We start from the raw sequence: 11,758 nt of genomic DNA, 5'->3' as shown, positions 1-11,758 counted from the left end.
TTAACTTCATTAAAGTTTACTTCGTGCTTAGTGTTAATAGCATGTTGGGCAAGAGCACAGGTATGCTTAGATAAATTATTATCACTGCGGTGTGTCGTAAGACGCCCTTTCAGTGATCTCCCTGTAACACACTTTTTTTAACTTCTCTATGGATGTTTGGTTTCATATTGTTCTTTTTAGATGAACTGATGATGCTTTCTGAGCAGAAAGCGAAACGTCTTCAATAAATAGATGAAGTAGCCACCTTCTTTGTCTTTTATTTCTCCACTTTGACCGAAAAACCCACCACTCTTCGAGTGTACCTTAGTATATATATATATATATATATATATATATATATATATATATATATATATATATATATATATATATGCTGTCACTATTTTTCCGGGTGTTTGACTCCGCGTTGTAAAATGCTGGTTTTCTTGAAAACCATTGTTTTGGCGACGTTTCGGCAAGGTCTCACTTGCCATTCTCAAGCCTGGTGGATCTACTTCTCGTCGTTCCTCGATTAGTACTGGTCGAGTAACGACGAGAAGTAGATCCACCAAGGCTTGAGAATGGCAAGTGAGACCTTGCCGAAACGTCGCCAAAACAATGGTTTTCAAGAAAACCAGCATTTTACAACGCGGAGTCAAACCCGGAAAAATAGTGACAGCATATATATATATATATATATATATATATATATATATATATATATATATATATATATATATATATATATATATATATATATATATATATATATATATATATATATATATATATAGCACTCTTTCTATAGATTTCATTGATTACTTTGTATGTTTTTTTAAATAATGACGGTGTTTAGATCCATTAATCAATCACCATAAAAACAATAAAAAGTTAATTTATGTAATTAATTCGTAATGTAATTCATAATTCCTTCGAAATTTCTCAGTTGTTCATCGTTTTTGGTATTACATATTAATAATGATTTCAAAATTTACTGAAGATACCGTCGTTTTAAACATATTTTACAAAATTGGACAGATTTTAGGCTTATACCGATCGTTTCAAAACAAATTTCTCCATAGTTTACATATTATAGCATACGGTGTGTTCAGTATATTCGTTGTGTTGACAGAAATAGGATTAACTCGAGGAAACAACCTCATTGCAAAATTAAATACTCAGGAAAGAATTATATTTACATTTCGGTCTTTTGTGACATGTTTAAATCAATTTCTGTTTTATTTGGGTTTGGTTGGAACCTCAAAATGGGAAGATTTGTTCAAAAAGATACACGAAATCGATACTGCCTTTGAGCCGAGCAATATATCACAAAGAAACACACTGTTTACTTTAATACGAACTATTTTAATAATTCTAATTGTTCTTGGTCAATTCGTAGGAACTTTTACAGTATTTAAGTTCAGAATAAACGTATTTAAAGTATTTTATAATATTCTACTACGCTGTAATGAAATTGTGGTGTTTTCTACATTTTTCGAACTAATGAACATGATAAACAGCCGGCTATTAAGGCTACGGAATATACTCAAGCAGTCCGTGAAGAAACACAAATCGCATCAGTTTTTTCAAGATACAAAAAGATCCTATCTACTCATTTATAATCTAGTGGCTGATGTAAACGCAACATTTGTGTATTATTTATTCTTTATTGTACTTGCTGCTGTTTTCTTCTCTCTTCTGAACGTCATAATATTTGTGTACCAAGTGACGTATAACGATCCTCATTTTGCGGATGTGCTCTTCATACAGCTGCCACTGTTTTTCATTTATAGCGTAAGTATTAAAAATTTCTTCTTTTTCTTCTTTAGAATCAATTCTGCTTCTTCATTAGCATATTAATATCCCTATGGAAGGTTGTCACTCTATTTTTTGTGCGGTTGTCCGATAGTTCTTTTGCCGATTGGTTACTTATATCTTTCTATTTGAACGACACGGGTCTCCCCCATTCTGCATATTCCATTCTTTCTTCTATTTGGTGTCAATTCGTTTATACACTGGGCATTATTGCCTGTAATTCTTCTCACTGCTCTCATCTCTGCCGTTTCCAATAGCATTCATATAAACAGGGTGTTTGGTAGGCCGCTGGAAATTTTTTAAGGGGTAATAGGGGACGCCATTTGCAAAATTTTTTGATAATAATGTATCGCTCAAACTGTTAAGGTTTCCGAAATAAAGTTAAATTTGTCAATATTTGAAAATAAGGCCAAAAAAATAATGTGTACCAACATCCACAATGTTGGTACACCATTCTTGCCAGGCAGGTTTAATAGCCAAGTGTACTTAGACTTTCTAGAGAATTAATTACCACCACTCTTAGAAGATTTACCACTCATCCTCAGACGAAGAATGGTGTACCAATATGATGGATGACCTGCACATTGTGCACGTGCTGTTAAGGCTTGGTTCAACAATCACTATCCCAATAGGTGAATAGGACGAACTGGACCGATTTTGTAGCCTGCTAGATCGCCCGATTTAACACCGTGTAACTACCACATCTGAGGCAGATTCAAAGAACTTGTTTATCAAATTCCAATCCGAACTAGAGCTCATTTAAAGGATTATCGAAGCAGCTGACATTATAAGGGCAGAACTGAGGTTAAAAGTAACCACATCAGGAATACGATGCAGGGCAAGAGCGTGCAATAGGAATGGTGGTTCTCATTTTGAACAACAATGACGTGTTGTTTGAAGTTTATGTACATACTTAATAAGGCATAATAAATTTTGCAAAAAGCATGATATATCGTTGTTGTGTTTTACCTTTCTTACCCGTTTCATTAATGAAGATTATTTTAACAATGCATTAAGATTCAACATCTTAGATAATTATTTTTAAAAATAAAATAGACGAACAGCCTTATTTTCGAATATTGACAAATTTATTTTATTTCGGAAACCTTAACAGTTTGAGCGATACATTATTAGCAAAAAATTTTGCAAATGACCTCCCCTATTATCCCTTAAAAAATTTCCGTCGACCTACCAAACACCCTGTATATTCAGCGATTCTACAGTATTCACTGCCTTCCCTTCAACCGTTTCCATCTCTCTCTGTTGTCCCATTCTCCATCGTTTACGCCTCTCTTACTCATGGCGTCGTCTACTTCGTTCCTCCAGGATTTTCGGGGTCGTCCTCTTTTCCTCCTTCCTATGGGGCTCCATTCAGTTATTCTCTTTATCCATCTGCTGTCGCTAGTTCTTCTTACATGTCCATACCACTTTAGTCTTTTTTGTTCTATATATGTTAGTATGTCTGTTTCTATTGATGTCCTTTGCTTTATTTCGTCATTATTGCACCTATCCATTCTTGTTACTCTGCAGCATCTTCGCAGGCATTCCTTCTCTGTTGCTACTATCTTACTGCTGTTTTTCTTGTTTATGATCCAATTTTCAGCCCTATATATCATAATACTTCGCACTAATGTTTTATAAATCTGTGTTTATGTCTTCATATTTAGGTGTCTATCCCACCATACTGAGTTAAATTGTCTGATTGCTGTTTTTGTTTGTCCTAATCTTTGCTTAATTTTTTCCTCTGTTGTTGTCTTTTTCGTGGTTATAAACCCCAAATATTTGAATTTATCCTTTCCTTTGATTGTTACGTTGTCATCAATCTGTAGATCTTCTATGCCTTCTTCACTTTTAGATATGTACTCTGCTTTCGCGAGGTTAATATCTAGGCCAGTCTTGGTATATTCTTCTTGTAGTTTCCAATAGCATTCAATAGCGTTTAATTTAATCATGGTAGCCCAGTCTAGTTATGCAAAAATTATCGATTTCACGTCAAAATTTTTCGCAGATATCTGAAGCTTTTAAGACATAGGTGGGGGTTACTAGATGACGAATAGATGAAAAGGTACTCGTATTTTTACCTTGCGTTTTTTTTTTTTGTTTAAACAATAATTTATGGTCACAATTTAATTTTTTTCCATTATATTTTAAATAAACAATATTTATATCATTTTTTTATATCAAGAATATCTTTATTTTCCCGTTTTTTCAATTAAAATTGATAAATATTTTACGAAGATATTTGCAAAAAAGCAGTTTTTTTGCACTAATTTATAAATTTTATTTATTTATTTTTTTTTTATTTTTTTTTTTTTTACCGCATCAACCCCTAGGGTTATTAGCGGGTATTTTTTTTTTTTTTTTTTTTTTTTTATTAACACAATAAAAAGTTAAAAATGAGTGAGTAAAAATGTGAGTTTTTTTACCAGCTATTCAATGGTTGTACGTACAAGTCTGTAGCTTGAAAAATATAAAAGTTATTACAATTGTTTATAAGTAAAAAACGTTTATTTTGTAAATAATTTCGATGAAAACGCAATATGCATTTAACATCTGAGATAGTTTAACTCTTAAAAAATCCTATGAAATTTGCTAAATGTGTCTAGTATCATTAATAGAGCAAGTTCAATAGTTTAAATAATTAGCCTCAGGGATAAATAAATTAAATACCTTTTAAACTATTTGACCGATCGGGGGGAAATTTCGCACAAATTTAAAAGACCGTAATTCCTCGATGTTTAAATGTATTAATAACATTTTATTTTGTTAATAAAAAAATTAATAAAATTTATAAATTAGTGCAAAAAAAACTGCTTTTTTGCAAATATCTCCGTAAATTATTTATCAATTTTAATTGAAAAAACGGAATAATAATAATATTCTTGATATAAAAAAATGATATAAATATTGTTTATTTAAAATATAAGGGAAAAAACTCAATCTAAGGGAAAACCTCAATTCTTATTAACGCCACTCAAAAATACTACGAACAAAACTTTCCAAGAATTAAAATGAGACAAGAAATCACCTCTCCTTTTAAAACAACAAAGGGACTAAAAAACGCTGCTGTCTGTCGCCCACCTTATTTAAATTCTATTTGGACAGATCCTTAGTGAATTGGGTAAAAATGCAGAAACATGGGAATAATGATGGAAGAAAACACGCTATATACACTTTTCTTTGCGGATGACCAGGTAGTAATTACCGAAGACAGCTACGATCTTAGCTATATGGTAAGAAAACTGCAAGAAGAATATGAGGTGACAGGTCTAAACATGAATATGACAAAATGTGAATATCTCTCAGTGGGAACAGATGAAATATGTGACCTAGTCTTGGAAGACGACAAAATCAAAGGCGTGCAATCCTGCAAATATTTGGGGGTCATTTTCAACAAGAAGGGAAATAGCGCAGATGAAAGCAGGGAAAGAATAAATAAGGGCAGAGCAGCGACCTGTGCCTTAAACTCTCTTCTCTGACAAAAAACAATTCGACGAGAAACCAAAAAACACATTGACGGTAGTATAGTCCAAAGTATTACACTTTACGGTTCGGAAGTACGGGACGTCACCAAAGCTAATAGAAACAAACTTATGACGACAGAAATGGATTATCTGAGACGAAGCTGCGGTAGATCCAAACTGGAGAGAGTAAGAAACAAATTAATAAGAAACGAAATGAAAATGGAGCGAAATATCAATGATGAAATAGAAAGAAAACAATTAATCTGGTTCGGACATGGTTAAAAGAATGCCAGAGTACAGATGGCCTAGAAGAGTACTGGAATGGATCCCCCCTGAAAGAAGAAAGAGAGGACGACCACGGAGAAGTTGACGCAACGATATTGATGAAGCAATGGCGGCAAGAGACTTAGAAGAGGCAACTGCATATGACAGAAAAAGATAGAAATTGGGGGCGGAGAAGGGGCGACAGCCGTTAACCCATATCAATCCGTTATTATATATAAATACATATATAATATATATACATATATATATATATATATATATATATATATATATATATATATATATATATAAGTTAAGGTCATACTTACAACATCGTAAATTCCTAGTAAAAGAGTCGATAATAAGAAGTCATCTGTTTTTAATCTTGATCAAGGTGTACCGCAAGGCTCCGTATTGGGACCCTTAATATTTCTTTTATATGTCAATGATTTGATAAATTTTTTAACTGCAGACCATACAGTTCTTTATGCAGATGATTCAACAATTGTTGTTGACGAGTCAACTGAAGTCGAACTCATTTCAAAAATGAACTTAGTAGCACAGGAATTTACAACCTGGTGTAAAAGGAACTCTTTAATGGTAAATGCAAAGAAAACTATTTGTATGCAGTTTTACTTGCGCTGTAAGCCATCCCATGGTTGTAAAATCACAGTTAGTTCTGAGGAAATACCCTTTAGTGATACAACACTATTTCTTGGTAGCATTCTAGAAAGTAATATGACATGGGATGAAAATGTCACTAAAGTCTGCAAAACAATGAATAAGGGTTACTATGCGATCCTTCAGTCGAAAACCCTATTTTACACCAATCAATTGATAAGTGTGTATTATGCATTGGTTTATTCATATATGCTCTATAATGTTTTCTTATGGGGAAACTCTAGAAACTCTTCTAGAGTTTTTATAACTCAAAAGAGAATTCTTAGACTGATATTCAATATTGATAATAGACAATCATGTCGTAAATATTTTACTGAACACAGACTATTGACTTTTCATGCTTTATATATTTATAAGTGTATTATTCACGTCAAAACTAAATTTCAAAATTTTACCCTCAACTCTGACTTTCATAATTACCCGACAAGTCACGGGGAACAAAAATAAATTAAAAGCATGCTTGATCCAATTATGCGTTTACAACCTAAATGATTATTTTGACTTAATAAAAGACTACAGGGAATGAGAACCGACGGGGTTCAGAGACGCTCTATATTGCATTTCTTTTTTTTTATATTAATCTATATTTTATTGATTTTGTTTTATGTAATTGTCCTATATAACTTGTTGATCCTGCTTTATGTACTATATGACTTGTCCTATATCACAATGTGATCTGATGGGATTAATAAAGAATATTCTATTCTATTCTATATACATATTTATTCTTTTTTTTTTCTTATTTTTCTTATTTATTTATTTATTTTTATTTATTCCCTCGTATCATTGATAATGAATTCCATTAACTAAAAATGATTTATGGTTATTATGCAACTAAATAAAGAACACTTTTCCATTAATTAATTACTGAATAACCTACTTTATCAAATAATCCACATCTACAACATTTTAAAATAGATGAGCATTAGTAAAATTAGTTATATACAGAAAACAAAAATGTCAGACGATATGGTTTTAAAACGTCCAAAGGACATCGGTATGTTAAAAATATTGTACAGAATTGGGCAGATATTAGGCATCTACAGCACTTTCCAACACAAAACCGTTTACAGAGTTCATGTTGTTTTGTATACTTTGTACACGTTTGCAGTCATAGCCACTGATTTATATCTCCTTCAATATCATATTAAGAACGATAGTTTGGATACCGAACAATTCGTTTTAATCGTATTTAATACAAGTACGTTATGCTTTAGCCATCTTTCGTTTTATTTAGGATTATTCAAAACCTCAAAATGGAGAGACTTATATAGTAAGCTTGCCAAAGCCGATACCGCATTAGGAGAATTTACAATCTCTAAGAAAAAAATATTTTTCAGTTTAATAATTCCCATCTGCGTGTTCATTTACAACTGTACCAATACATCACTTTTAATTTTTAAGTTTCACCTACATCACTTTAAAATAATCTATTTATTTTTAATGAACAATAAACAAAATTTAATAACTTTAACATTTATACATTTAGCAAACATGCTTGAAGCCAGAATCAAGAAGATGCAGAAAATTCTGGAAGGCTCGACAAAGAAACAAAATTTAGGCACTTTTTTTCGAAGCATTAGAAAATCGTATTTGTTCATATATAGACTAGTTGATGACATCAATGACATGTTTATGTATCACTTGTTATTTATTGCACTTGCCTCGGTTTGCTTTTGCCTTACGAATATATTGTTGCTGTTCTACTCCTTTACACATGAAGGGGATTTCACAGGAATATTGATACTATCACAGTTTCCAATGTTTTTAATTGTTAGCGTAAGTATTTCAAGCTCCTATTATATTTTTATTGCAAATTGAATCAGAGAAAGGCTAGGTATTGGCTTTCTAAGCCGGACGGCGCGGATTTGATTCTAGCACAGAAAATTGTCAATTTCTAAGTAAACTGAGCGGCCACCGTGGTTCGGAGGGTACGTAAAGTCGTCGATCCCGGCTACGTAATTGGTCGTTGTCATTCTCCGATTGCTAGGAGAAATTACATTAACCCGTAACTTGGCAAAAGGTTAATCTTAAATCTAAAAATCTGAAAATTGGTATGCTTGCTGTTAAGGCATCACACAAATATTCTATAACAAAAAATATATATGTCATCTATAGTATTTTTCATATAAAAATGCGTGCACGTCACAATTTATATAAAGTGACGTCACTTATATTTAAAATTTCCAGAACGTCAACCTTAGAGTTCAAATTTTCCTAACACAGCTAATAATACGAAACCATCGAGTTAGAATCTATGGAGAGGGCATCACGTGACTAAAAACGACCTCACTTCGGCCATATTGTTAAGATTGTTTTGACACTTTTGACATATCGTATATATGTTTGTTTACGTTTGATGTTTTTCGAATATTTTTAGTTTTATAATACTTTTATAGAAACTGTAATAATATATTGTGATAGTGCATAATAATGGTTTCTTGTTCTCAACGTAGTTGCAGTAGCAGATGCAATGGTAATAAAAAATCGTCAGGAATAACGTTCTACAGGTTAGTATACAAATACGTAAACAAAGTAATGGCCCGTACTTCAGAGAATAAATTAATAGTATTTGACTGTATTAATTTATCTTTATGTATAATATATCGTGTTTTTAGTGTTTACCGCGGGGATAAATAAATCATAGTTTATTAAAAATGTATTGCACTTTTTTAGATTATGATTAAATCTTCTGAATAACTAGTCATATTTTTATAGTAGTTTTAATATTATTGAGTCCGGCCATGATCCCACCGCCATATTGGTATCATCGTTAGCCACGCCTACCTACGCCGTTTTTAATACACACGTTAATATGCTTATAGCTTCTCCATAGATTCTAACTCGATGTTCGAAACCCATACGGAATTACTCGATGTTTCATAGATGTCAATATGGTATAATAATCAGAAAAATGTAATCATCATAATATTGGGAATTTTAGAAATATATTGATTAAATAACAAAAACATTTGTTATTATTAATAATATAAATTTTATGAAATAACTCTTTAAGTCTAATATTCCACAAAATAATAATTTTAATTAAATATATTAGACAATTGTACGCAACTGATAAAGGGAATACTTCAAATCTTTTGACAGTTCAGCGTGTGTAAAATTGTTTTAAAGTGTTGCCGCTTTTTTAGAGTAAGAATTTTGTTTATGTTTTGATTTCTTACACAATTTGATCATAATATATTATATATTAATAAATTGTATTTATAAATACATATTAAATTTATATTAATAGTTTTAAAAACTAATTATTGTTGTGTATTGTGATTGTGCCATGCCAAAACAACTAAATAGTATATAGAAAGCTGATAAGCTTTCATATAAAATAGATTAATTTGAACAAGAAATAATGGCGGGACGTTTTTACTATTAATGCTCTGAAAGAGTTAAGTTTAAAATTTAGAATATATAATTTTGTATTAAAATGTTTTCTTATGTATTTTAGTGTGTTGCAGAATCTTAAAACTAAGTGTATTTAGTGGTAATATAGTAGTTTGACAAATAGTTGACATTTTAAAAATTCCTCACTTACTAACTATTCTGATGTTTTGGCAACGCTGTGGGGTTCTGACGTCGTAAATCTTGAATGACGTGCACGTATTTTTATATGAAAAATACTATATATGTCAAAAATTTGGATTTTATACCAGAGTTTACATCGCCAAATAGACTGAAAAATAGGTTTGTATAGCATATCATACATTTACAAATTATGAAGGACAAGTAATATGAATAAGAACTATCAAAATTTAATCAAAAATATTTATTTATTATTATGAACATCCATAAACATAAATTCAACAATATCTGGACTAAAAAAGGTTTTAAAATATTGCAAAGGTGTTTTTATATTGTGGGGTTTTGTAAAATCATTACTTTGTTCTGTTGCTACCTCATATTCAAAAGCATCAGTCGTCCAGTTGAATGAAGGCTCATCTTTTTTCCCTTCCGTTTTATTAAAGAACTTGCTTATTTTTGGACTACTGGAGAAAATTGTGGCACTACTGAGGGAGTAGCTGCTGATAGTCTTCGTTTACTGACTGAAACAGGTAATATTTCTACAACTTCTTCTATATCTTCTTTAGGAAGTTATATTTTCTTTAATATCATCTGTGTCTGTGAATTCTTTCAAAAAATTACGAGATAATGCCTCTTGTTCGTCACCACTACTACTTTCTGGGTCGCTTTCAGCACCAACTGGAGGCAAAAGAGCCGCTATTTTATCAATTCTCCTTTTTTTAGTCTGAAAAAAATAAAATGTCAAATAAGCCATATCGGGCGGTGTATACTATACAATACAAAAAGTTTTGATTTGATTTGCTGAAAAAATATTTACAGTACACCAAAAATTTGTTTATACATAAACACTATAATGCTTCAAAAATAAGTTCCCGAAAAATTAGCACTATATAATAAAAAACAATAAACTGATATAAACATTTACCACTTCTTGGTTGGAACAACACGCTTGCTCAGCCATTTTGTCGAGACTGTATTCATTCATGTAAATTAAGAATTTTCGGGCCAATTTCCAGTCGGCTACATACGGTAATGTATACTCAAGTATACAGTGCCAAGAACTGGGTTTCAAATACTATTGATTGTCAAATAAAAAAATTTAAATTTATTACGTATATTATAACATACATTGCCAAGTTAAGAGTCTCAAGTCTAACACTAGGCTTGAGACAATCGGCTGCAGTACGAACGATTATAAAAACAAACAGCTTTCAAAAAAATCAAAAATATGACTGTAATCAATATCCGGTAATTCGGCGAGTAAAGTTTGTTTAGCAGTAAATGGTTGACTTCAATTAGTATCGACTATAAACATTCTGGGTTAACCGATAATAGTATAAAAGGCCCGGTTTCAGGTAACAATGGTTTACCCGAGGTACAAGGTCAGATGGGCCAAGTCAGATAAATTTAATAATATTTACGACCGCACCAATTGAAGTGAAAATATATGCAGGTAAGAAAAAACGCAGAAATAAGGCAGCCACAAAATATAACAATAGGAGAATACAACATAGAGGAGGTAAAAAACTTTATATACTTGGGATCCCTAGTCACGTCTGATAATAACGTTACGGAGGAAGTGAAGAGGCGAATATTTATTGCAAATAAATGTTACCATGGCTTAATTAGACACCTAAGATCAGATAACGTCGCAAGAAAGACAAAATGCCAAATATATAAAACCCTAATAAGACCGGTACTCACGTATGGCTCAGAAACCTGGACACTTACTAAAAGAGAGGAAACGTTGTTAGCCACCTTCGAAAGAAAAATCTTGCGACACATATATAAGGGCACAAAAGAAAACGGAATATGGCGAAGACGATACAACTCTGAACTATACAAAATATACCAGGATCCGGATATTATAACATTCATCAAAATAGGACGGCTGCGTTGGATAGGACATGTAGAAAGAATGGAAGAAGGCGAAATTCCAAACAAAATATTCAAACAGATGCCAGTAGGAAAAAGAACAAGAGGAAGACCGAAACTGAGATACTTAGAACAAATAGAAA

The sequence above is a fragment of the Diabrotica undecimpunctata genome, chromosome 4 (assembly GCF_040954645.1).
Source record: "Diabrotica undecimpunctata isolate CICGRU chromosome 4, icDiaUnde3, whole genome shotgun sequence".
In the NCBI taxonomy this organism is placed as follows: Eukaryota; Metazoa; Arthropoda; class Insecta; order Coleoptera; family Chrysomelidae; genus Diabrotica; species Diabrotica undecimpunctata.
Note: the sequence above shows the minus strand (reverse complement) of the source record.